Here is a 26,877-nt window from a genome sequence, read left to right on the forward strand (position 1 = left end):
GCAATTCATAGAAATATGGACATTAAAAGATAGTAATTTTTCCAGGTTTTCTTGAGAGGACAAAGGAAAAAATGGCAAGTAACATTTTCAGTGAAAGCTTCCCTCTGTTTTGAAAACAACAATAACAAATAAGCCTTGTAAATCTTAACAAAAACTTTTTTTATATTAATCTTAAATTGTGCAAGACATTTGAATTAATCTTTACTGTACTTTCTTTATGCACATGGAAATTATTTACTAATATGACTTTTCCAGAGTAAGTTTCTAAAATTTTCTAAATTTCAAAATATCAAAGCCAGGCACCACATATTAATTTTTTTCCTCCTAAAATCACATAGAACATATTTAAAGAAATATCTTTTTAAACCTACACTTGCAATCCACATGCTATAAGGAGCCATTTTGCCTATTGATTGTGGCATTGGATTTTTGACTGGCAGTTCTTTCTTACTTCCCACTTGTTTCAACAGCTTCCCAGACAGTGGATAATTCCATTTCTTCTGCAAAACAGGTTTTAATTGCGGACATTTATGGCTTACTATACTCTCAAAAGCCAAATTCTTACAGACATCACCATTTCAATTGTCTTTCTCTCTGGGTTAAGAGGTTGCAGGGCAATTCTTTAGCAAAGGTGAGCTCCATGGGCCTAAGACAATTTAATGCTGTCTAGAGGTCATGCCTAACAAATAGGTACCAATGCTAATGGATGGTGGAATAAACATATTCTTCATCCTGAAAACAGAGGGACAGTTGCACACTCACATATAAGCACTTGTGGTCTTTAGGCTTAGAGTTTGCACTTCTTTCAGAGCAGAGCATGTTTTAAAACCCTTTCCCAGGAAATCATCCAATATTGATAAAAGGTACAAGAAGATCACTTTCTTTAGTTATAGTTGCACTCAAAATTAGGAAATAAGAGTGTTGTGATTATGGCACTGGTTACCATAATACCAAATTTTAGGAGCAGAGGCATTTTAACCCCCTTTCCAAGGTGGTTTTTGGGCCTTTGTGCAGCTTTATCAGCAGTGAGCTTAATGTCCTGTCCATGCACAACTGCACATGCACAAATGCCGGAGTTTATCTACCTTTAGCCCATGTACAAAGAAAAACTGGGAGAAGAAGCCAGGCAACATTTAGAGAGCATCAGAAAATTAATGTATATACGTACACACCCATTTATATACTCACTACAGCATCAGTTCAACAAGATAGATTAAGTGCTTGTGTGCTGACAACTGAGCAAGTTTTACCTGATGGGAGCTGATGGAGATGGAGGCAGCTGGGGCAGCTATTGCTAAACCTGGAGGTTGGTACTGCTGAGGTTGGAATTGTTATTTTTCTGTAAGAGATCTTCCACCGTAGTCAGGTCCCTATAAGATTAGAAAATAACACAAATAGATGCTGGATTTATTATGTTTTTATCAGCCAGGCATTTGGTTGGATTTTCTCCAGCCCATTTATGACCAAAATTCAACCCCCCTATTTGGTCAGTTCATAAATATGCTCTAACACACTCCACTCCGACCTTTGGAAATGCCAATGTTAACTGGAGCACTCAGGGACATCTGAAGGAGATTCGTTTTCATGGGTTGACTTGCAGGAGAGCTCCCCTCCATTTTTTAACAGTTTCCCCAATATACACATGCAAACCAGCCCAGATCTCATCACATGTCATTTAAAATGTACAGTTTTGTCCTTCCATCCTGCAGCGAACAAGCAAAACAACAAGGTCCTATTCAGAGGTAATTCCGAAGGCAGCTCCGCCGTGTCTCGCTGGCTGCTCCCTAACAAGCCTTTCATTCATTGCAGTCCCATGCAGCTGAGCTGTTTCTACCTGAGCCAGTGTTACAGACCTTTAATCAAACAAATGTACAAGGAAGCTCAACTGCTTAAGTGCCGTGCTTGTTCTGGGGGCTGAGATAGCCAAACGCAACAAAAAGAATTTTATTCCGCTCAAGACGAGTACATTTCCTTGCTGTTGTTCCCAACAAAGGGCAGCAGGTACAAATGGCCCCACTATCTGTGTCAGGGAGAAGTGGAGAGCAATTTGTTTCTATTAAACAGGATGGTTCTATTTTTTATTTTGTTGGCTTAGGCTCTCCGCAGCCTGTGCCAATCAGGGTCTTTAATCTGAACTGCCCTTGACCGTTTCTGCTATGCCACAGAAGAATTCTCCCTTTTTTTCTCTTTTTCCCCCCTCCCTCCTTCTTCTTGCACAGGTAATTGTGAGAAAGCAAGTGAAAGCCCCGGGGTATTGGATTCAAAACACAATCCTGCCATTCTCAGAACCGTACAAAGAATAAACTTGAATGCGACATTGAGTCGTCCCAGACTGCACCTGCTGGTGATCTCCCATCCCCTCCAGTTCATGGTGGGGTCACCGCAGGCTCCGCTCTGCTCTGGTGGCAGGAGAGCTCCTATGTTTTCAGTTCACAGCGAGATTAGATCTGCAGTGTTTGACCCACCTAATTTAGTTTTTGTTTGGCAAAGCAAGGAGAGCCGGGCACACGGCTAAATGCCCACCGACCTGCTCCCCTGGAGAATGCTGCTGGTGTCTTTCAAGGACCATTGGCGGGGTGGCATTTTGAAAGGCTGGAGGTTGGGGTAGGTATGATTTAATGTGACCTCAGTGCACAAGACAAAACTTTTCTGTATGTCTGTACACTGCCCTGCATACTCTTTTTTCAGGCATCGAAGAGGAAAACCCAGTATAATCTAACCCACGTGCAAGTTCTGAATCAGATGGTGTTTCATTTTGTTTTCTTTTTTTATTTGTTGGTTTGGTTTTGACATAGGTTCCTTTGGGTTTGAAACATGCCCTGAAAGCACAGCTCAAAGTGGTTTTGCTCACTGTCTTAATTTCACTGCCTCATTTCCCTCCTTTGACATGAGGAGTTAAAGTTGCCTGGTGTAAAGTCAGAAGACCACAAGCTCAAAAGAGTTCTTAAAGCACCAGCCTTCTCACATGGAATATTGCTGAACAGGGGGCTGTGTCATACTGCCAAGATTCATCCTGAGTAGTCAGGGCAGAATCCCAAATATTTCATATTTCTGTAAGTTTTTGATACACCAGCACATGCCTCAGTTTTCCAACATCTGCCTACATCTGTACAGATCCTCTATTCCTTCTTGTCCAGAACAGACTTTTCTTAATTATTTTTTCTCTTTTTTATTTTGTAGCAGACAAAAATTTGGATTTGGGTTAATACAGACAATAAAAGCCATTTTTTTATACTCTTGATATTGATACTGGGAATGACATATGCTGATGTCCCTCTAAGGATGATCTTTTGGTCCCTTCCAATCCAAGTCATTCTATGATTCTGTGATTCCAATGACATTCCTTTCCTTAATGAAAATCTTGAAAATCTGTAGGACACTCACAAATTTGGCAAACAAAATTTGCAGCTGCACCTGCTGTTCCTTGGTTTACCTCCCTTTACCCCAATAAAATCAGCCTCCTGAGCTATTTCACAGGCTCCTACAGAGATGGAAACACATTCAAAAGCTCAAGATTCTGTCTCCCTTTGGAGATAGAACCTGTACCAGAAGAAAATCAGACTTTTGAGCAGTCAGAGAAAAAAATCCATAATATTTCATTTTTTTCTGGTCACTTTGCAGTAAACAGAGTCATTTGCCAAGTACTGCTGCAACCCAGGGACCCACGACTAGATCTGCTCTTTTTTGACCATATTATCTCTGATTTTGAGGTAAAAATCAGAGACCTCTGACAAAAAATCTTATTTCTGTGGAAGGGGAACAAAAGCTGCAGTTGAGCAAGATTCTTACCTTTAAGCTACTGCAGAAGGAGATGTTCTAGTTTAAATTTTTTAGGGAAAAATTCAGGTTAGTTATAATTTTTTCTGAGTATTTTTATCTACCCCTAAGGCAAGAGATAAATGAAGTGTGATAGTACTTTGGAGAGCTTAGGAACTATTTGTAGTGAATAATTTATTCGACAAATTTTGCCCTTATTTCAGTTCATGAATTATCTGTGAACTGACTGGTACTTTCACGAATTTATTCATAATTCAAAATTATTCCAGAAATGTTTCTGTCCAAACACATTTTGCTGTACAGTTTGCCCATGAACAGATTATTGATTCAGCTATTTATTATCTGCAATGTATTACTTGGGGGGTGAGGGGGAATTACTCCTTTTCAAAAGCCCTGTAACTCATCCTTAAACTGCATTTCAAAGGTTTCAGAAGAGCTAACCTTCCTCTTTGCTGTTTTTTTTGGGTCTGAATTCACTTCTGTTTATTTTTGTCATCATTAATTGTCCACACTGCTCTTTATTTGTATGTTTGAAAAGGATTTAAATAAACTGGCTTTAGTATCTAATTTGTGACTCAAATAAAAACAAACATCAAATTTATAAAAGAAAAGCAAGTATTCTGTTCTATAAAGAAAACAACCAACAGAATAGGTATTGTCCTCTGCCTAGGTAGGATTTACATATGATTTACATACCTATATAGGGCAGTTAGAGTCTTTTCTTAACTTGGAACAATGTCCATGTATTTGAGATTGTTTTAAGGAGAAAAATGTATCAAAAAGGAAAATAGAAAGAAATTTAGTGCAACTATCCTCCTATAACCTCAAACTTAGTTTTCTGTGGTTCTAATGCCCTGCTTTAATTTGCTACAGTTACAATAAAACCTGCAATCTAAGGCGAGTAAATGAATTTTGTGTCAAGAGTGAAATACAATCTGTTAAAATTGGTTTGAAAATACAATTTTAGGTCTAGTACAGCAAGTCCTGACATTTCAGATTAATCTGTCCTATAACAAAATTAATGACACTCAAAGTTGTTTAAGAATGGCTGTTAACTATACTTACCCTATTCATCACCGGCTCGATCAGTCTAATCCAAGAAGTCACCAGGCTATTAAGTACAGAACATCAGTTCACTCTAAGGACATTTGGATTGTGGTTGTTTGAGGGATCAAATGCCTGGTCACAGAAATACAAAGTGCTGCAGAAAATAACGAGAGAAATAAATATCCCTGGAAGTTTGTGGGTGTGATGCTTGTGTATATATGTCACTACAACAGATCTCCCTGCTGAAAAATAAAATAGAGTTAAAACCAGAGGCACATCTGGATGAACTTATCTGGCTGATCTAACCTTTTAGGACTTCCCATGGGGCAGCAGATCTCATGAGAGTGGTTTCTCCTGCTTCACAGCTTGAAGCTCCTGCCTCTGGCCATGTAAAAGCCGTGTCACAGTGAGGTTCCCCCTGCTCCTGTCCTACTTCTGTCCCAGCTGGAGCCTGGAAGGAGCCAAGCTCAGGTTTCATCCTGCACATCAGATGGGAGGGTCAGAGTGCTGTCCATTACTCTTCGCTTTGTTCCTCTTGTTAGCCTCAAGCATGCAGCAGTAATTGCAATTTGGGGTCCAAACTGGCCATAAAAAGCTCCACAAGCAATTAAGGCAGTGCAGAAAGCAGATGTGTTTGGGTTGATTTCTCAGATTTGAGAAGAGCCAGAGCAGACATTGTTCTTCTCTATTCTACTCTTGTTTTTTTCCTAATTAAAAGTAAGATAAAAGAAGATATATTCTGTTTGTATGTAAAGTGAAACAGTTTACTTGAGCCATGATGATTTTGATATTCCTCTATTATATGGGGGATTTTTTTAAGGAAAAGGTGAAACTAGACTTTTTCACTGCAGATGCAGGGCTTAATATTCTCCTTTGGACAAGTATTTAAGATCTGTGAGACTAAGATGAAGCTTCTCCCTCTGCCTAATTGAATTTGCACTCCAGTCCCCAGTTTCATCAGAGAATGCTCCTCCCAACAGATGAGTGAAGCATCTCACTGGCCTCAGTGAGATGAACTGAACTGAGTGGTTGAATAACATCATGCAGAGAGGAACAACTCTGGTATTATGTTCAGTGAAGACCCTGTCCCCAGTGCAGATTTGAGGGAACATGCCTATGAAAGGCCAAAAATGTTGGTCCAAGAACTAGAATATAAATTTTCTCTCCATAGGGGGGGACTACAGGCAGCTCATTTACTTTCCCTGGGAGAACCTTGGGATAAAAAATGATGTTGTTCTTACTCCAGCATTTAGTGACTCAGTCCTTGCCACCCTGTTTGACAAAAGCTACCTGAACCTGTTAATTGTCATAGATTAATTGAAGCTGTTTTCTTCAGAAAGGGGAGAGTTCACGTTACCCAAAGAGAAACCCAGGGCTAATTATTATTAATCTAATTGTTACTATTAATCTAATTGTTATTGTTAATCTAAAGAACTGGCTTGTTGTGAAACACATTTCACGTGATGCTGAAAATGGCACTCACGTTTCATTTGGCTTTGTACCTCTTTTTGTTTTAATTTGCATAAATGAAGTATTCTCTTTTCCTGCTGTTGTGAGTGCGGAATAACTTCACCAGGAAGACTGGAATCAATAGATTTGGCCATCTCTGAGCATGTATTTTGTGCTGAGCACATGTCAGGCTCAGACACCCTCTTCCCTCCCCTCCCTACGGAGCGAGGCCATTGTAGGATTTCCCACTGAAAACTTTCACAGCTCACATAGCTGAATTGATTCTCCTTTACTTTTGACACCGAAGGTGATATCCGTTCCTCCAGGATAAAGTGCTACATTTGCTCACCTAATAGCCATACTTTTTGCCCAAATGTTGCCATTAAAAACTCAGGTATGGCCATTAGGCTCTCCCTAGAGTAAGGCTGAAGAAAATTCAGGACTAAACCTAAGCTGTAATTACCTCACTGAATGTTCATCCACTCACACATTTTTCATCCACTTTGAAATTGCATTCCCCCAGACGTTCCCTGTATTCTAATGCCTCTCCTGCAGCTTTTAGCTCGAATCACCAGAGTAATCGGTGTCCTTCGTTACAGTCCAGGCAAGACTAAATGCAGAGCTAACACCCTACACTGCAGTGATATGAATCACGTCACCACAAAAAGCCTGACACCTGGGTTTACCACACAGGCATGTGGAAATGAAAAATTGCTTTTGATGCCTCTTTTCTCTGTTATTTTTATAAAAAAAAAAAAAGGCGGGGAGGGGAAGGGAAGAAAAAAATGAGAGTATGACCATTATAGAGAGATTTTCTTTTAAAGTCTAGAGGGAAGAAATGCCAGCATGGTACCTGCCTGGGCATGACACCCAGAAGCAAATGCAAGCTTTCAAAGGGCAAGTGTGAGTTTCGATGTTATGGAAAGTGTGGAGAAATTATAACACCTCTTTTCTAAGTGGACAGTGTAATTGCCCACAGCCCAGGCAATCCAGAGCACATGAGTATTCAGCTGGAGTGTTTCCCTTCTGTTTTAATAAGAAATACAGCATTTCTCACTCAGGCATAGGAGGAAGAAAGTGTGCAGGTGTTACGTGCTCAAATCCATTTTGTGCCATGCCAGGAGGTAAGAAAGGAGCAGGAAAGGCCAAAAGTTGGTGTGCACCACTGAAGGGCTTACTGGTTGTGGTGGCTGGATGCCAGGTGCCCACCAAAGCCACTCTATCACTCCATTCCACAACTGGATAGGGGAGAGAAAATATAGCAAAAGGTTCATGGGTTGAGGTTAAGGACTAGGAGAGATCACTCACCCAATATTGTCAGGGGTAAAACAGACTCAATTCAGGAATATTAATTGAATTTATTACTGACGAAGTCAGAACAGGATAATGAGATGTAAAACAAATCTTAAAAACACCTTTTCCCACCCCTCCTTCCTTCCCAAGCTCTACTTCCTCGCCCCCACAGCCATGCAGGGAGATGGGAATGGGGGTCACGGTCAGTTCATCACAGGTTGTTCCTGCCACTGCTCAGGGAGAGGAGTTGGAGTTTTGAAACACATTCAAACCACAGCTTCCCATATCTTAGCACATTCCTGGAACAGAGATAAGAACTGGCCATGGGGGCTTTTGGGAAGAAGAAAGCACAGGGACCACAAAAAGCCATTTTGAAACACATTCAAACCACAGCTTCCCATACAAGGTAGATTCACTGCTACATTGGAGTCCTTCCCCTGCTCCCTATGGGGTCTCTCTCAAGGCAGACAGTCCTCCAAGAGCTTTCCCAATGTGGGTCCTTTCCACGGGCAAGAGTTCTCCATTAACTGATGTGATATGGATCATCTTTCCATAGGGTGCAGTCCTTCAGGCACAGGCTGCTCCAGCATGGGTCCTCCACAGGCCACAAGTCCTACCAGGAAACCTGCTCCTTCCTCTCTCCATGGATCAGCAGGTCCCTGCCAGGACCCTGCTCCAGCACTGGCCTCCCACGAGGTCACAACCTTCTTACACTGCTATGAATTTGACCTTGCAAGTGACAGTCGTGACAGTCACCTCTACTGATGAGTCTCATCTTACTACACTGATTCTGTCCCCTCCAAAACAAGCAGGAGTTGGGACTGATCTTTCCATGATTTTCATATTACAATATAAGCTTGGGGTTCACCTCCGAAGCCAAATAGCTTTTATAAACACAAACCATAACAAATGAATATTTGTTTCCACTTAAGATAGTCTATCCATCAACAGTTTTAAATGACAGTAGTGACCATTTAAATGGTAGAAAATAAATAAATCCCATTTATTAGCAGCTGAATTTTTCATGACTATATTGATATTAAATATTAACTATATGGAATGTTTCTATAACAGCTTCTAAAAGAGCATGGAAATTGGTTTGCAAGAAAATTGTTTGTAGTTACACATACTCCTGAGTCACAGAGACTTCAGGATCTTTTATTGCCATTTTAAAGTATGAAGATGCATGGAGATAAATTTACCTGAAAGGCAAGCATGCACAAAGGAAAGGGCAAACAATAATATTTATTGGCATAGTAGTATTTTCTGTCAGGATTCTGTGTGAAACTAAATAGGCATTTATAATATTTAATTTTTTTTACATGTTATTTATTATTTAAAATGAAGTGAACATGATTAACAGTCATGTTGTAGAGAAAGAAGTGAATTCAATTACATGGGACTGTAGATTTAGGTATAATAATAACTTTCTTCCAAAGAGGTTGCTCTGAAAAACTTGAAAGACAAATAAGAAATTTGAGTTTGGGGGAAAAAAAAGAAGGATATTTTGAAAATTATGAATGTTTGAGTGCAGAAAGTGGAAACTCCTGACCATGGATTGTGAGAAACTCCTGGTGTTTTCAGGGAAAATGTAGCTTTTTAGATGTGGTGCTGGGCAAAGCTGTTCTACCTCTTGGATGGGGGAGAGATAGGTGGGAACTCTCAGAGAGAAAACAGCTCTGGCTGAGGGCAGTGAAAACCAACATATTGATGTGGCCGTGGGGGTAACAGAGAGAAAGGACCTCAGGAAAGGAGGGAATGACACTGGGACAGGGGGAGGAGTCCAGCTGGGAAGAGAGGGCTAAGCAGTATCACCGAGTGCTTGAAGACAGACAATGGCAGGGAATGATAGGACAAGGGGGAATGTCTTTAAACTGAAAGAGAGCAGGTTTAGATTGGATATTAGAAAGAAATTCCTCCCTGTGAGAGTGGTGAGGCCCTGGCACAGGTTGCCCAGAGAAGCTGTGGCTGCCCCATCCCTGGAAGTGTCCAAGGCCAGGTTGGGTGGGGCGTTGAGCAACTTGGGCTGGTGGAAGGTGTCTCTGTCCATGGCAGGGGTGGAACAACATGATCTTTAAGATCCCTTCTGAGCCAAGACATCCTATGATTCTCTGAATAATAAATGGATATCACACATCACAAATGGTCTTTTCAACTACCAAAGCGCCAAGTTACAAGGCAAAATCAGTTTCTGTGTACTCAGATGAGCAATCTTAGGCAATTCCTACTGCTTTTCCCACACATAAGTTGTAACCTCAGTGACTGCACATCCCAAGCAACACTCAACATCAGGGTTGGGCTCATCACTGCCACAGGAGCTTCTCAAACCACTGTAACTGCTGCTCTGCTGCAAACGTGACTCTGATTCATGCAAAAGATGAAGGCTGGTGTTACATTAAGCTTCACATTCCAATCCAAAAGAAGCCCAGAGATCACAAAACCCCTGATGACAACTTTTGGTGACAGTCGTCATCAGCTCAGTTCTCTGGGCTAAAGGAGCTCTCACTTCCTCTGCAGGAATGTGAATAATTTGATAACTGTTCTACCTTCCATTGCAACTTCCCATTGAGATTTTTCATTAGACAGTGCATGAACCTTGTGAGCTGTAAATTAAGCGTGAGAAGAGCTTGGCTGGCAACGTGCAGTGATCTTGGGACAGCCAGGGCCAGGGCTGTGCCCTCAAATAAAATCAGATATAATTCCTCTGCTGTCACCACACTTCTGCCATTGTTTTCCTCCCAGTGTAAATCCCACCTGTCTGTTCACTCTTCCTTTTACAGTCCTCAGCCACTGCTGGATTTGTATTTTTATCTTTCAGCAGAAGAGACAAATAGAGCTCATGATTTAAGTTTCTATAACGCCCTCCCCTCTAATGCTTCCACAATGATTTCCACCAGACAAATGCATTCCCCAAAGAAAGAAAAGCATAGAAATATCCAGTTGGATCAGTACATCAAGACTGGATGTGGCTCTTTAATTTCAAGGGGATGACATTTGTGGCTGTGACCACAGGGCTGGAACTACAGCAGCCAAGTGTTTTAGTGGCATTCACAGGAGTCTGTTGATGCTGAGGAGCTCTGCCAGCCAACACCAGCTCTGGAAGAAGCCTTTGGACTTAATTCATGATCCATTACACTGGCTTTATTCCCCTCTGGCTGCACCAATGCAAGTGTGGCAGTGCCAGGGAACAGCAAACCAACCTTCTGCACAAGGCATGCCTTTGCTGCTGAGATGCAGTTCCATCTTGCTCTACCCTTAATGTCAAATTTATGTTTCTAGCTCATTGTGCTAAATTTTGAAATTTGGGGCTATTTCTGGACAGGAGTCAGGCTGAATTCTTTAAGAGGAGATCATGGTAAACTGGTTTTCTTAGAAGTGGACAAGCATAAAATGCTTTGCCTGGCTGTAATTTGGACACAGCTGCTGTCCTGGATTTCCTGCTGCATCTCATGTTAAGACATAATGGAAAGTAAGCTAAAATCTATTTCACTAGAATCTTAAACTGCTTTAATGAAGACTTTAAAAATAACATATACTAATTCAAACAGCTGTAAGGATGGTCAGAAAAGCTGACTTCAACATCAGAAGAAACAGGAGTTCAACGGAAATCCATTTTCATGAAAGCTCATGTAAATGTAGTGAATATTGAAAACATCAGAAATACAGCTTCATGATCACCTTGGTGACAGGATTCTTCTCACAACAATTGAAATCAGATCTCAGTTTGAAAACACAAAATTCAAAGAATCACAGTTACAATGCCTGAGCCCAGGTTTCAAAAGGCAAATATTGATGTAAGCCATAGAGAAATGGCACTGGGCTATTGCTAACACACAAGAACAATACAATTTAAGTCAGGCTTAAAATAGTCTCATTTGAACAGTATTCTTATTCTAATATCAGGTCTCACAGTGAATGACTTTGATGTGTCATTTTCCTTACTCCAATGAAACGTTCTCTTCCTTGAGGAGGAAACAAAGGCCTTTGCTTTTGCCAAGTTATACATGTCAAAAATATCGAAACTCCATAAAACATCTGGTTCCCTCTGTTTCGCAGGATTCTTATTTGGTCACTGACTGAACTCTTATGGTCCAATTAATTAAATTAATGGCTATCTCATAAATTTAAAAAATATATATCCCGTGTCCTTAAATCTCTGAATCCCAGCTGGGAACCTGAAAGGCGTGAAATACACAGTAATCATCTCACATCAACAGAAACTGATCTTAACGCTGTAATTACATGATAAATGTCTTTATGACACATGGCCACTATTTGGTCATGCCCTAGAGACAAATGCTAAGAGCCAAGAGAAGGGGGAGGGGGGAGGAAAGGTACCTGATAGCCAATCCCTTCAGCCTGTTTGCAATTTCATTGGCTTTCTTTCAATGACCTGAGACTTCCAAGAGCATGATAGATATTTCCTAAATATTTTACATTCAGGTAATTACAGTAGTATATGGATTTGCTAGTCAGCTTAGAGGAGACCAATTAATTGCTGCAAATCATGGTGTAAGGGATGAGCTTGCAGCAGGAGAAGGGTCACATCTTAATAAAAGAGGCAGAGCTGGATGCATATGACTAAAGTCAGTCTCATGCAAGTTTACCACAGACTGAGAACCTCTACAAAATTTGCTTAGGCAAAATCTTTGTATATTTGAGGATTTGCCTGAGTTAGAACCATTGACTCAGGCCTTAAATTTCTGCAGTTTGCTGCTGGCCAAGCACTAGGTTAGAACAATTTTACATCATATTTTATTTCAGCACAACATCCTTTATTTCATTATTCATTTATTTCAATTGCACATAACTCAACTATGATTTTAATTTTTTATCTGGTGTGCTCTGGGTTTTTTCTCTCCCAAGACACTGAACTGACACACTCCTTCAAAACACCAAACAAGGCAGGTTTGGGGCTGTATTCTCAATATCTCTCTAGTCCTTTAATGCATATAATACACAAAAAGAGCATCAGCAAAACCTTTGTGGTGATCTGAAATGCACTTGTCTGACAAAGAACATTGAAGGTCCCTGATATTTAAGTCTACTGAAACTTGCTAGGACAGACCACACACTGAAAATGTTATCATCCACTTGGGAAACTGATGGAAAAAGTACCCAAAAAAGTTTCTTCTATTTCAAATTTTGTTTCTGATGTGTCTGATGAAGGCAATGTAAAATAGCCAGATATTTATTTAATCTTGGAAATCCTTAAACTGAGTGACAGCACGTATCTCTTTGTTAAACATGTATTATTTTGTAAAACATTTATTGAGAAAATTGAAAGAAAAGCAGTTTCAGTGGTTGAATTTTAAACATGCAAGTCCTTAATGGTGCAGAACTCCCCACAGGAGGCAGTTTTGTGCTTTCCAAAAGGTACAAAAAGTTTGATTCAAAAAGACTCAAATTACTGGTGTTTTATCTACTGGAGGAACAACATCAATAGTTGTAAGAACTGATGATGACATAGGCAGCTAAAATTCTCAAGGCCTGCAAATCCCTTTCAAACCAAAAAGTGGGATGGAAATTTCTCTGGAATTAGGTTTTGATATCTCCCAAGCCACAGAAAACACATGTGTATTTATTTTTCTCTGTCAGGTTATCAGCATAAGGTCACAGTTTCAAATACATCTAAGTTGCAAAGGAGCTTAAGTGAATAGTGTAGCAAAGTCATGATCACTCTGTTGACTAAAATGATCTTTCTAGACCATCAGCATTGCTCTCACATGCCTCTCTACTTCTATTAATTTCTGCATCATAACCAGATGCTAATTTTGACTGGAAAACAAGGCAACATGGTGATTTTTCCCTTCTTTATCATACCAATAAACTGAACTGCATTACAAAGCAATTGGGAGCTAGCTGTAGCAAATCATATCAATATTTTTGTACCTTAATCTAACTCATCTTCGAATACACCTTGAAAATTGTTTTTGAAGCAGTTGTTTCTCTAAAAGCATTAGATCTTACTTACTGCCAGTAATCAATGATGCTTCTCAAGGTTAATGACAAAGATAACTTGGGTTTTTTGGTGTATACATGACTTCTCCTATTGACTTCAGAGGCAGCCTATCTCAAGACTGAAGTTGGCATTCAGAATGGAATATTAAAGAGCCAGGTTAATCATTAATCAGCATGAAGATGTGATTATTTTGATGTGAAATGCTATTCCATATAAAACTCCACCAAGAGATCCTGCCTCCTGCATTACTTGAGTTCTACCTCTTTTTTAACTTAAAAGTAAATCAGCTACTAAAAGAAACATGTTTTTACAGCTTTTTAGTTTAAGGCTTTAACAACAACTGGCTTTTGCTCCATGTCTATTCACACAAAGCAGACAATAAAAAAGGAGAGAACCTAAGTGCTCTGATCACATTTTATGGCTTTACTGTGTATCAAACACAGCAATGACAGAAAAAAAAAAGGCATGTAAAGTATCCTGGAACAATCATCTTGCTTTTCAACAACCCCTGGGGTATTTGCATTCTACCACACAAGGAAAGCATGGACACAACAACCCTGACAGGCTCTGTCTGCCCTGCACAGGGGGAGCCCTTCGTGGCTGTACTGGGAGCATCCCTGGTGCAAAATGTGTTGTCCCTCCTTATGAAAGGTTAAAACATGACTTTAAACTGAAAGAAAGTAGGTTTAGATTGGATGTTAAGAAGAAGTTCTCCCCTGTGAGGGTGGTGAGGCCCTGACACAAGTTGCCCAGAGAAGCTGTGGCTGCCCCATCCCTGGAAGTGTCCAAGGCCAGGTTGGACGGGGCTTGGAGCAACCTGGGCTGGTGGAAGGTGTCCCTGCCCATGGCAGGGGGGTGGAATAAGATGATCTTTAAGGTCCCTTTTGACCCAAACTATTCTAGGATTCTATGATGACAGTGAGTTTCCCAGACTTAAAGAAAAAATAATAATTTATTCAGTAAAATGTACCCACACACCATTTTTTTTATTTCTAAAAGGAATCTCATGACATTAAGGATGACAACAAAAGGTTTTTCCAAAGCCAAAGAGCAAAGAGGGTACTGGAGATAATGCAAAAGAACTTCAGGTAGGCAGGGAAGACTGACTAGATGCATTAAATGGCTCTTCACGTAAGGACTTGCTTAATTTTAAGCCTGCAAGGAGTTTTCCATGCTCAAGGTTAAAATGAGTGACAAATAGCTTTGTAGAATGGCAGCTGGAATTCAGGAAAGAAACCAAGTGTGACAATAGGATCTATAATACAGTTATAAAAATACGTAGGTGCAATAAAATGCAAATTTGAAGTACACAACAAACCCAGTACCCAAACTGTTCATCTCAGCCTGGTGTTCTTTGTGCAAAGATGAGTATGTAGAGTGGAATCAGCTTTTACATAACCTTAATCTCAAAGAACCTTCCTAATATTAAATGCATAAATAAGTGTGGGGGTTTTTTCACTAACAGTCTCTGGAAAAGCTGCAGTTTTAATGCAAATGAGTCCCAAAGAGACAAAGAGAAAATAAATATTTGTTTTTCATTCAGTGATCCTGTTAGGTTTTATCTGCTGTGACCCTCCCCTAGCCTTACCATCAGATATCCATGCAAACAAGGCCATTAGAAATGAGCAGCTTTCTTTGAAATTAAATATAGATTTGCCTGAAAATTTCCTTATCTCCTTACATTTACATTTCTAACAATACCCGTGTATTATTGCTGGGCTCACCAGTAAAATTCAAAGAGGTCATTAATAAAAGCTTGTTCACATATAAAGGATTTTAGTGACTTGTTTTGTGAGGAAAATTCTGCTTCTTTAGTACTCACTGTAATTGCTTCCTTTGGCCATCTGCTAGGCAGGGGAAAACCTGGAGTTGACAAAGGTATTTTTTTTACTTATAAACTGTTGGAAACACTAAAAGAGAGTCTCCACATCTTGTAAATATTATCTGTGCCATCCTCAGAGGTGAAGATGCAGTATGTGCTGATCTGCATTTTACTGGCATTGCCTTAAGTAATGAAGTGTCCAGGCTCCTTTTCTGTCCTGTCCCTGCCAATGTTTGTGACCAGAGATCCCTGTACCTTCCTCAAACCTGCTCTGCTATTCCTCCCTTTGCCCTGCCCCTGCTGAACAGCAGGGATGTTAAAAACTCTCCTGCTGACTTCCTACCAATCCTTTCAGGTGGCAGAAAATTTGGGGTGTATGGAGGACAGGGAGTGTGTCCTTGAAGCAGAGAGGAAATTCGATGCCACCTTCAAACAACATGCAAACACTTATTTATTTTTCAACATTTATGTATGTTTAAATACAAATGTGTTCAAGATCAGGTATGAAGTCCCACTAATAGAGCTTTTGTCTAGAATTCTATGCACGAATGTGAGTTAAAGGTGTACTTGTGCCTGTGAATACTAATGAGGGGTAAGTAGGTGCTGAAAATCTTCCAAGGGATGTTGCAACCAGTCAAGCAGTACAAACACCTGAAATGTAGAACTAGGGTTAAAAGAGAAAGAAACAAATGTTTTAAAAAATTTTAGAAATAGTCTAGTAAAGACAACAAAGTAATTGAGTATCTGCTAATAATTTTCCATATGAGATTTTAATAGTCCATAGGACAGTTTTTAATCACCTATGCACAAGTTTCCAGTGAGTTTTAACCACTTGGAAATTTAGAAAAATTATAATGGTTTCAGGATCGAGCTAATGGAGCAACTAAAAAGAGCTGACAACATGTACAGAAATTATTTGGAATCCAATTTTATGTCAAGCTGGATCATAACCAATTAACTGACACCCTTTAAACTTCCCATATATTCACTTTAGGCTCAAGGAGAATATAGTTTCAAAGGCAGCCCATTGTATCTTTTCACATGTGAAGTGGCTGAATCACAGCCTTCTCACATGAAGTGAGAAAGCACTAGAGATCTTCGCTGCGCTCACGGGCCGCGCTCGTCCCTCGTGCGCAGCTTTGTGGCAAGAGAGGCTCCTGTCAAAGACTCCCCTGCTTTGAAGGGCTCTGCCATCCTTAGAGCACTTTTCCACTGGGAGCCTGACAGCCTGATTAAATGAAAGATTGTAATTTCTTTCAGTGGGTTTTTGGATGGCCCACAGAAGCGACAAAACGTTTTCAAATCGCTGCCAACTTTTAGAAGGATCCTCTCCGAGCACGAGGCGAGCGCTTCCCAAAGGGCTGCAAACCGTTCTGGGATTTGACCTTTCGTTGCAAGGAGAGATTTTGGCTGCTGCAGCAGAGCCAGAAGCATTTCTTTTGTCAAGCTGCCCGTGTGCTGGTCACCTTGCAGGCTCAAGGCTTTCACAAGTAAAGCAGCCTTTGGGTTTTACATCCACCTCCTGAAATGGCAGGGAGGCAGAGGCTGCTCCTGCCCCTATGGAAGCTGAGGAGAGAAAACTCCTCGACTGGGTTGGGAACGTGTTCAAGTAATGAATCAGGTGGTTTTGGTGGAAATTTGCAATTCAAAGGCTGCCATTAGAAAAGTAGCATTTGAGACTGTGTTGCTGTGTTATGCCTCATGTAGATCAGTATCAAATTAAATTTCCCTATTGTGTCTCTTATGTTGTTAACACAAAGCAGGGAGTGTTGTTTGCCTCATCTCCATCCTTCTAACTGCAACATCCTTTTCAGTTTAAACTATACAGAAGTGAATAATTATTGAGGCCTTCTGTTTACCATCTTTAGAAGATTTAATTTATCCCAATAAACATTGTGAAGCAGACCTTTTGCATTTGCAATGACATATAATTTACTTGGAACAAATGCTTTGGGTTCAGTATAAAGACCATTCATCAGGCAAATCTGAATCAGAGGCAGCTTAGAAAAAGAATCCTTTGTCTAATTGTTTTCCATCACAAACAACATGTGGGAAGGAGATTTAGGCAATATTTTCAAACATTATAAGCTACATAATTATTGTCCTCGGCAAACCTGGTGATAGTTTTTGCAATCACAATTGCACTTTATCTGTCTAATCACCTATTCACTGTGACCAATTACAGACTTGGCATTGATGAGGAGGCATTTAATAATATTAAATACAAAACCCTAGATTTGAATAATGTTGAGTTTATGACACAAACTAACAAAAGCCAGGAAATTCAAAGGCAGGGTTTACGCTCCATCCTTAATTCATGGCATTCTGCCTAAGCATAAGAGCACATATGAGCACTGCAGAGACCTCCACCACACAAAGATCGTTGCAGGGCTGAGTTACAAAGGAATAATAAAGTCCTGAGATTAATTTTTAATGTTTAAATCTTTTGCAGATGTACCACGTAGCTGCAACGATATCCTTGTTATGTTTGCAGTGCAATTTTACTGTACAAACTTTTGAGGGGGAAAAGGAGTGAGAGTCTGATGTTTTCTACATTCATATAATACCATTGTCCTGGCACAAAAGAAAAGGTCAATAAAACTGGTGGTTCCCTCTCATTTTTCCTTCAGATTCTTCTATTGATGCAAGTTTCTCTCTGCAAAAGTGTAGTCCACTGTCAGAGAATGAAACTGGTACACAGAAAGTCCTTCTCACTGGCATAAACTAGAGGAATTTTGAGGCTGTTCTAAATTTAACCAAGACGAAATTTAATTTCTGGGTACCCTGAGCAGAGAGATGGAAGGAGGGGAAGGCAAGAAGGGGTTAGAGTAGCATCTCCTCTACATCCTCATGTCACGGGTTCAATCCAGTTTGGCTACTCCGGAAAATAGGTCACACTATTATTCCAAGTTTCCATTGATCCCCACTGAGCACAATATGTTAAGATAATGTAGAAAATGTATTTTTGTCTCTTTTTTTCCTCAATAAAGGTGCATCTTATTCGTAGTTCATGGTGTACACTGCTTTGTTCTAAGTTTTCCTTTTCATGGCAAGAAATACAGTGGATCTCAGAGAGATATTCTGTGAAATTGAGTATATAACTTATTATGATCTCATTAAGATCCTGTTACTAATTTTGATTCCATTTATTTGTTATGCTGAGACCTGGAATGGCATCTTCACAGGCAGCTAGACCTGCGTGTCATCATAGTTTTAAAACTATACCTTGCCTTGATAAAATGTAATGGCTCCAAAACAGATGTTATGGTCTATCATGTAAATCCTTCTTAGTTTGTGGATTATTGACCCAATGGACTCTAATGGGAGTTCTTTGGAGATGTTCAATCCATTGTATCCGTCCAGCTGCATCTGATGTGCCTCTTATTTGCCCTTTGCAGCTTTAGGGCTATTACGTGGCTGACAATGGATGCAAATAATCCTTATAAATTATCAGATGCAGAAATAGGAAAGTTAACCCCTTGTTTACTTTCAAACATGCATTTTTTTTTACTTTTTTTTTTCTCTAGTGATATTGTTTTGACAGATACTCTGGCAGAAAAGAGGGAGAAAAGGCAGGAGCAGTTATTGATTCTTGTGAGCCTTCAGCTTGGGAAGTGTGAAATAGGAAGCACTTCCTGTAGAGAAGGAGGAGAATGAAACCACAAAGAAGCCCATCCTTGACTGTCTCCTGCAGCTCTTCTGGGAATGGCAGCAAAGGGAATCACTTTCATTGTCACAAAAAGGAATCAGTTATTTCAGAAACAGAAGCAGATGGGTGAAAAGAAACTCAGGTGATGGAGATGAAGTTGCTGGCACACACCAAAGGAGTTGGGGGGTTACTGAGCCCCCAGAGAACCACCCAACCATCCTTCCCTTGTCCCAGCCCCGTGGTGTCCCCCAGAATTGCCAGCCCCTGGATGTCCCCAGCTCCACCACTCACCCACTGGAGCTACAATCCACCTATTCCTGTTTCAGTCCTAAAAGGTGACTTTCAGGTCCTGAAATAGTTGAATGCTGCATAAAGCAAAAAAACTTCACTAGTGAATTCTCAGCAAACAAGGGGAGAGAGGATGGAGGCACATCTGGGTGATTTTTATATCCAGAAAATAAATTTGATTATGTTTTTAAAAATAATTACTGGCAATAGGTATTTCTAAAATATTATTTTCTTGAATTTTATTTATAGGAGCTCCTCTCTATTCGATACAGCCTAAATTCTAGATGTCAACAGAGCTTGAATGTCATAAATATGCATATATTGGCATGGTTCATATTTATGCCAATATATGTTAAAGAAGTCTTTATTTTCTTCTGAATATTATGCTCATTTTAAAGACAGACCAAAAGAACCCCAGAGAAATCACAGATGACTTCTCATTCATGAGGCATGATTTACCATGGCTGTAATTCTTGACCTACAATTTCTGCAAGACATTTTAGAGCTATCAAACAACAGAAAAAGCAGCCCTGCACTTCTGGGGAATCAGTAGCAAAAGGGTTTTCCTCTAGAAATAAAGATCAAAACACAAATCACCTAGCTGCATAAGAAATACAATTAAATTAACAAATATAATCTATCTTAAAAAAATACATTCAAACATTTAATTTGCATAGAAACAGGCAGTGCTATTCATTTTGAGACAAGAAAATCAAAAGTCATGGCTAGCAGCCACTCTTCTAAACCAGATTTTGAGCACAACCCCCCCAGGGCTGTTTCTACCAATTTTCCAATAAATCATGTAATGACTTTTAGAAAAGACAGATATTTAATTCTTGAATTAGAACTATAGGACCATAACCAAAGACTGACAGCCCTCTTATTCTGCCATACACCCATACAAATCCTTTCAGCTGATTGGTTGTGAAATAATGCAATAATTAGGCAATTAGATATTTGGGAGAATGTAGAATGAAGCACTGAGTGCTGACCTTTATTACATAGATCAAAGTACACTGGAGGAATGGCCAAATATATCTTGTTTACAAGCCCTTCTCAATTTTTTCAACATTTCAAAATTAAGAATTAGGGGTCATACCTCCACAGCTACACATGTATTTGCAGTTGATACGAGATACAAAGGAGAAAACTCACATTCTTTGTGCATAGGAAGCACCAGTTCTTTAATTACTAGTTCTTTATTTGCATATATTGATTTAAACCTATATCATATCTTGAGCAGCAATCAGTTAAACATTATAAACCAAGTGTTTTCAAATAACTTTTCCTTTACCATTAACGGTGTTACTTGGAAGAGTGGGAAAGAAATTGAAATTAATTATAAATAAAATCAGAAAGTTATGGAAATCACCTCTTCCCTGAGCCCTGCCTTGTCACTAGAGGGGAGGATTTCTGGACATTCCAACTTACAAAGGAGCTTTGGGTTTTTATTTTTACTCTTAATGGTGAAAAATGTGAGAATTACATGAGGTTGCTGAGGGGGGCTTGGGCCTCCCGGTGGAAGCTGTCCCTGCCCATGGCAGAGGGATTGGAAGTAGATGATCTTTAAGGTCCCTTCTAACCCAAACCATTCCATCCTTCTATGAAAGCCTACTCACAAATCTGAACAAATACTTTGAAATAAGGCTGTGGGAACATTCAGGGGAAAAGAGGTATAGCTTAACAGGTAAATTAGCTAAAATTCACATATTTCAGCCATGGGAGAGCCAAGGGCTGCCTCTGTTGGCCAAAACCTCAACCCTGTGCCAGGGAAGGAATTCAGATTTGTGTTTGACTGCAGAGTGATGCTTCTGGAACACCTGGTGATGTCCATGGGCCACACAGTGGACGGCTCACGTTTCTGTGGGCGTGCCTGTGTTATGGGACACACAGAAAATGAGTTTGGACACGACAGTTTTATGGTTTCTGTGTTGGCATCAAGCCAGGGAAGGCAGTCATTTGTAGGAAACCGGAGGCACTGGATGTCAACAAGCAAGGTCTTCAGAGTGTGGCAATATGAGCTGTCAAAGGAGGGGAGAAAAGCACTGCAAAAGTTGTTTTCTTCACTTCTATGCCTCTTGGGATTCACATACTTAACTTTCATCCTGAGTGAAAGGAGAAGAATTTGCAAATTTTTCAAGTAGCTGGTCAGAAGTTTCAGATTGTCCCCCCTGGTGGCCCTGTGCTTGTCATCAGGGACAAAGAGCTAATTGGGAGGTGTTAGATAGAGCTTGTGCTTTAGTGGCAGCTCCTCAAACCAGTCTGACTGTGGAGAAACTCCTTCTTAGTCTGTAAAAGTTACGGCATAAAATTTTTACGGCTTGCACAGCTGGAAACTGTGAAAGTGGAAGTTCCCTCTGAGCAAGACCTATAGTGAGATACAAAGTCTCTTTAATGCATAATTTGTGAGTGAAGCTAATTTTCTACTTTAAGTTGCATATTGTCTCTTTGGGGTTTTAAAAGAATGTTCTGGCTCTAAAAGGAAGGAATGTGATTATCTGTGTGTAAGCCTGTGGAAGACGAGGAGAAAGCCTGGAAGTAGGAGATGCATTTAAAATATACTTATTTAAAATATAAACCTGGCATCAGAAATTAGTCACAGCCCAATCCATCTCCTTCCCCCACCCCTAAATAAAAATACAGTTACATTTGCAATTAAGGAACACCTTCTTACTTGAAGCCAGTGCTACTGGAGCCCCCACGGTGCTATGGCAGATTTTGGAAAATTAACCCCCTTTTGCAGAGGTGAATTTTCATAGGTTTGCATTAGTTAGAGATTGACTGAGATGCAAATAAAAATGTTCAGTTATAATTCATTTAAAATTGTATCCTGCACTGCTTTTTTATAATACTTAACAACTACCTGAAAACAACCAGTGTCATTCATGTGGCCAATAAAAATTTAAGACTTTAATTTAGAAATATCACATTCTACAGGTTCTTCACCAAGACTTTTAAAATTAACACACTGTAATGTTTAAACATCTAAGAACATACATATGTATATGTGTACGTACTTTTTGAGGTTAGGATTTGTATGAAGATATTATAAACATATTTTTTGTATTCCATAAATCTCAACTCAAAGCAGACATTCTGTGGTCTCCACCCTGATCCCAAGATACTAAAGCCAAGAAGAACTTCTGAACCAACTATGCTGGGATTTGAGTTAGGTTTTATAACTTTCTTAAGAAGAGGAAAAATATGAAGTATGAACAGCTCTTTATGACCAGTAAAACTTTTACAAATGAAACTTTGCTTCTTTCATGCACATGTGAGCTGCCTCCCTCTCCCCTGTGTGTGAAGCTCATCTAGATGTCAAAGGGCTTTTGAAAGTTTCCCATGTTTTCACATCATGGATGTGCCAAATAACCCATTTGAAAATAATATGCTGGTCAGATTGAATAGTTTTATTTGCTTAGATTGATATTAGAGTGCAAAATGAGTGAAAACCGGATGCAAATATACTCGCAAAAATTTGCTGCTACATCTTGAGTTCCTTCTTTCTGGAGACCAGGGACACCCAATTAAGATATCTGGAGTTATCAGACAATCAACATTTTCCACTGGATCTGACCCAGTGATCTATCCATGGTTGTAGATCTGGTGGGGTGGAAGCATCTGAGGAGCCTGTGAGAACAGACTGTCACTTTGGAGAGAGCATGGAATCACACTGACCCAAGGTGAAATTTCAGTCCTCGAGGATTCAGAACCCAGCCCAAGCCCAGGGCTTCAAAATTTGCACCTGGATTTGCAGAGGGAAAGCTCTAAAAGATCAGCAGTGTCTGCAGGGGACAATGTGCCATCACCTTCCCTGCCCTGTGTATGTGGAGTCCTGTTCATGAAGGGGGGTCAGCAAGTCACTGCATATTTTGGGGGCTGAAATGATTATTTATTCTTTTTTTATGATTTTTACCCTTGCTGATCTCCTAATAGTAAAGCCAGGGATGTATGACAGGGTGTTGTCACCAGATGTGTTGGTGAAGAGTAAATTCCAGTTGTAGATTAAACGTGTACAGTCTTCTTGTTTTGGTAGCTGGTCAAGGAATTTTTCAAAACCTAAACTGAATAAAAGAGGAATACTTATTACCCTTTTTTTTCCTTTTTTTCCTGTGTGCAGACAGAATGGAAACCTCCAAGTTTGCTCTAAGGGGAGATGTTTTCATGGAATTTTAGCTTACAGAGTCAGGATTTGGGATTTATGCCCAAATGTGTATATAGTGTAAATTTAAGAAAGTGAATTAAAAAGTTAAACCAATATATATTTGTACCAAGTGTAGGCAGAGGCTGTGTTACCAAAAATACTTTCATTTTTAATTAGTATCAGGATCACAATAGAATTAAATAAATCAAGTGAATAAGCCAGGAGAAAGTATGCCTAGTTTAAGCTAAACCTGCCATAAAAGCCTTTTTCCAGTATAGTACAAACAGCAAAATTATTGATTAACTTGTATTGCTCCACAAGAAGAACAAATTATTGCTGATTAAAGCCATGCAGGTGATAAAGGAACTTAACCAACAAAAGCTGGCAGCTTTAGGTTAGGAAACAGCTGTGTCCCTAATTATGCAGTCTGATTTATACTCTATTAAATCAGTATATAAGTAACCCATTTCTCTGAAAGCATTTAAACCTCTTATATTCCACCAAACACGGCAATTTTATTTGAAATAAATGTATCCAGCTCTTTTGGGAACATATGGTATATTTCTCTCTTATTAATAATTCAGTTCAAATGAGCAAAAATTAGTTGGTGCAGTTACAGCTGATTTTGTCCTGAAAAGATCTGCATTAATTTTAGACGTTTTGTAAATTGGGCTATTAAATAAAAGCATTATATGTGAATTACCCTTTAAATTTTAAGCAAGTTGGTAGTTTAATGGTATTTTCTAGTCAGATTCATTTTCGATCTCTAAAAAATTATAGCCATTATAGTAAGACAAATTTTTGAAACCTGCTACTTCCATCCAATTACATATTGTACTAATAGGTAAACTAGGAAACTTTTATGCTTCATTCTTTCTATTTTGTCTTTTGTGCCAGGTGAAAAATTTCTCTCTTCACTTTCTCTTGTGTAAATAAGGAGCTGACCTCCAACTTCCCCGCAGATGAGGTCCAGCTCAAAAATAACTCTGTGATTTCTGCTTCTCATCATCATAACCTCTGCCAGTGGCTGTTCCCACACATCATTCCTGGTACGTGGGCATGTGTTTCTGGGCTGGCAGTGATTTGCATCAGGGAATTAGGAGGAAAGTGAGTACATATTTTGCATGAGAGAGATCTCAGTGTGCTGCTGTGTTGGTTTAAGATGATCGTCAGCTCTTTGTGATATATTCTCCTCTCAAAGCAAGTGCATAACTTCTATTAGTGTTAATGGGAGCTATGTTCATGAATCAAAAGGATGTGCCCCTGTAGCTTCCAGTTCTGCTCCCATTGCTGTGACCAAATTGGTTTAAAGATGTGTGGATAAAGTGGGACATGATGTGATGTAATGATGTTCCCAGCTAACTCCTCACTAAGCAGAAAGTCTTTAGCTTTTCAAAGGACATCAAGAACCATGAACACATGTAGTGGTTACCATTAATCCAGAAGTGTGAAACATGAGTAGATCTCTTGGCAGCTATTTTTCCTGGAGTCTTTTGATCCCTTCAGAGGGTTTGTGGTCTGTGTCGTGCTGCCACAAATGAGTTCGTTGCTAAACATTTTTGTAATCATGTTTTGCATGCAAGTCTAGGACAAAGAAGCTTAACTCCATGATTTTATTAACAAATTTGGACCTTTGAGCCAAAGGCATTTTCCAACAAGCTGTATCAAAGAAGCAGTGTTTTCTTTCCTGTTGCCCTGGATTTATTTTTGTAGTTTGGGTTAGTTTACCTGCTGTGTGCACCCCAAGTGGCAGCTCCACGTGTGTATTAAAGAGAAGAGCCCCTTGGAGTTCCACACAGAGGATACCTCAGAATATTACAGCATCAATCATTCTAATTTTAATAACTGCTTTGCTCACATATCTTCCTTCGTGTCTGCACCTTTTTTGTTATATTATCTACCATTTTAGAAAGCTATCTAGCTTACTTACAGAGTTAAATTCAAATAGTCTAAAGGTTAATGTGAAACACTGGCAAGACATTATGAGCCCAGCAGTATATTTTAAAGGCACTCAGCTGTTGGAATTGCTGAGAGCCAATGCTCAGTGTAAGTCCCCACCTCTGCACACACAAGTTTTGCCAAACAAAGCCCCCCTCCTGCATGAGATGAAGGTGTTCTGAGTGCCCTGTCTCACTGGCACGAGGGCTCCTCAAAAGTCTGCATGGTCAATAAAGAGAAGGAAGAGACACCCTGTGGAGTGGGAGAGGGCATCACAGCCAGCACTGGCACCAGTGGCCACGTGTTTCTGCTCTTTTAAAGATTATTTGCTCTCCACCCTTCAAGTTCCTGAGGAAGTTGTTGCTTGGAGGCCACCATAGACCTGGATTTTGTCTACTCTGGGGAAAGGCCATGAGCCAACCTTGGCAGGAGCTGCAAAGTACTCCAGGCACCAGATAGCAATGAAACTGTCCCTGACACTGAATTTTCTTAAGCAATTCCTGCCATTAGAGATGTCCCACAGCATCAGTAGCCAGTTAGGAGACTGAGTCTGATCTCCTGTGTGGTTTATGTTGTTTTATCTACACTTGTTCCCGTTGAGAGGGTCCTACTTTTACAGCATTCTGAGTATGAGAAGAATAAAAACTGTCTTTGCTGGCTGTTTGCATTCATTAGAAACTGATTTTTTTTAAAAAAGGTTCAGATATTTTTGAGAGTACAATGAAGAAAATCCTTACCTTAGACAAGAACACTGCTTCCTGTACTGCCAAGTTCATAGATCAAGGGGAATAATCCCAAGCACCACTTAAGGAGTCATATTTTTTCCTGAAAAAAAAATAAAGCAGGAAGTTTTCCATAAAATGCAGAGAGAACATACATATTTATCTTATTCTGGAAAACTTACAACCATTGAATGAAAAGAAGACATCTGGCATACAATTACACCCAAACCAGCTGCACTGGGTGTTTAAATCCACTGACAGGTGCTTTTTTTCCTTTTTTCCTTAAACTGAGGAATGCAATATTTTTCCATTGGGCACTAAAAGCTCTTTGCAGTGAACCAGACCTGCTTAGTCCCTACTCATAGGGCAAGGCAAAGGTAAGTGGACAGATAACTGTGTGCTGTTTACACACTCTCAGGTCCCAACCAGTGGCAGTGGTGCAGATCCCTGGCTCAGCACAGTTTTTCTCCAAGAGGGCTTTTGCTATATGAATTTTTTTTTTCAGGATATTTATATGAGCATCTGGAATGTGCATGGGAGAAAGGGAAGAGCACATCATCTTATCTCTTCCACACCTTACCTGTCCTCCTCCTGCCACTGCTTCCCCCTGCTCTGCCTCTACAGCCCACTCAGATAGAAATCCTCAGGTTAATAATGGCAAGTGCTGATAAGATGAAAAAGGCAATAAAGTGTGTTCAAAGGGGCACTCTTTGATTTTTTCAGCAATATTCTACTTCCAGTGATCCTGAGCACTGTCAATACTTTAATGACACAAACAACCTGACC

The sequence above is a fragment of the Neopelma chrysocephalum genome, unplaced genomic scaffold (assembly GCF_003984885.1).
Source record: "Neopelma chrysocephalum unplaced genomic scaffold, ASM398488v2 Primary Assembly neopelma1_347, whole genome shotgun sequence".
Taxonomy (NCBI): domain Eukaryota; kingdom Metazoa; phylum Chordata; class Aves; order Passeriformes; family Pipridae; genus Neopelma; species Neopelma chrysocephalum.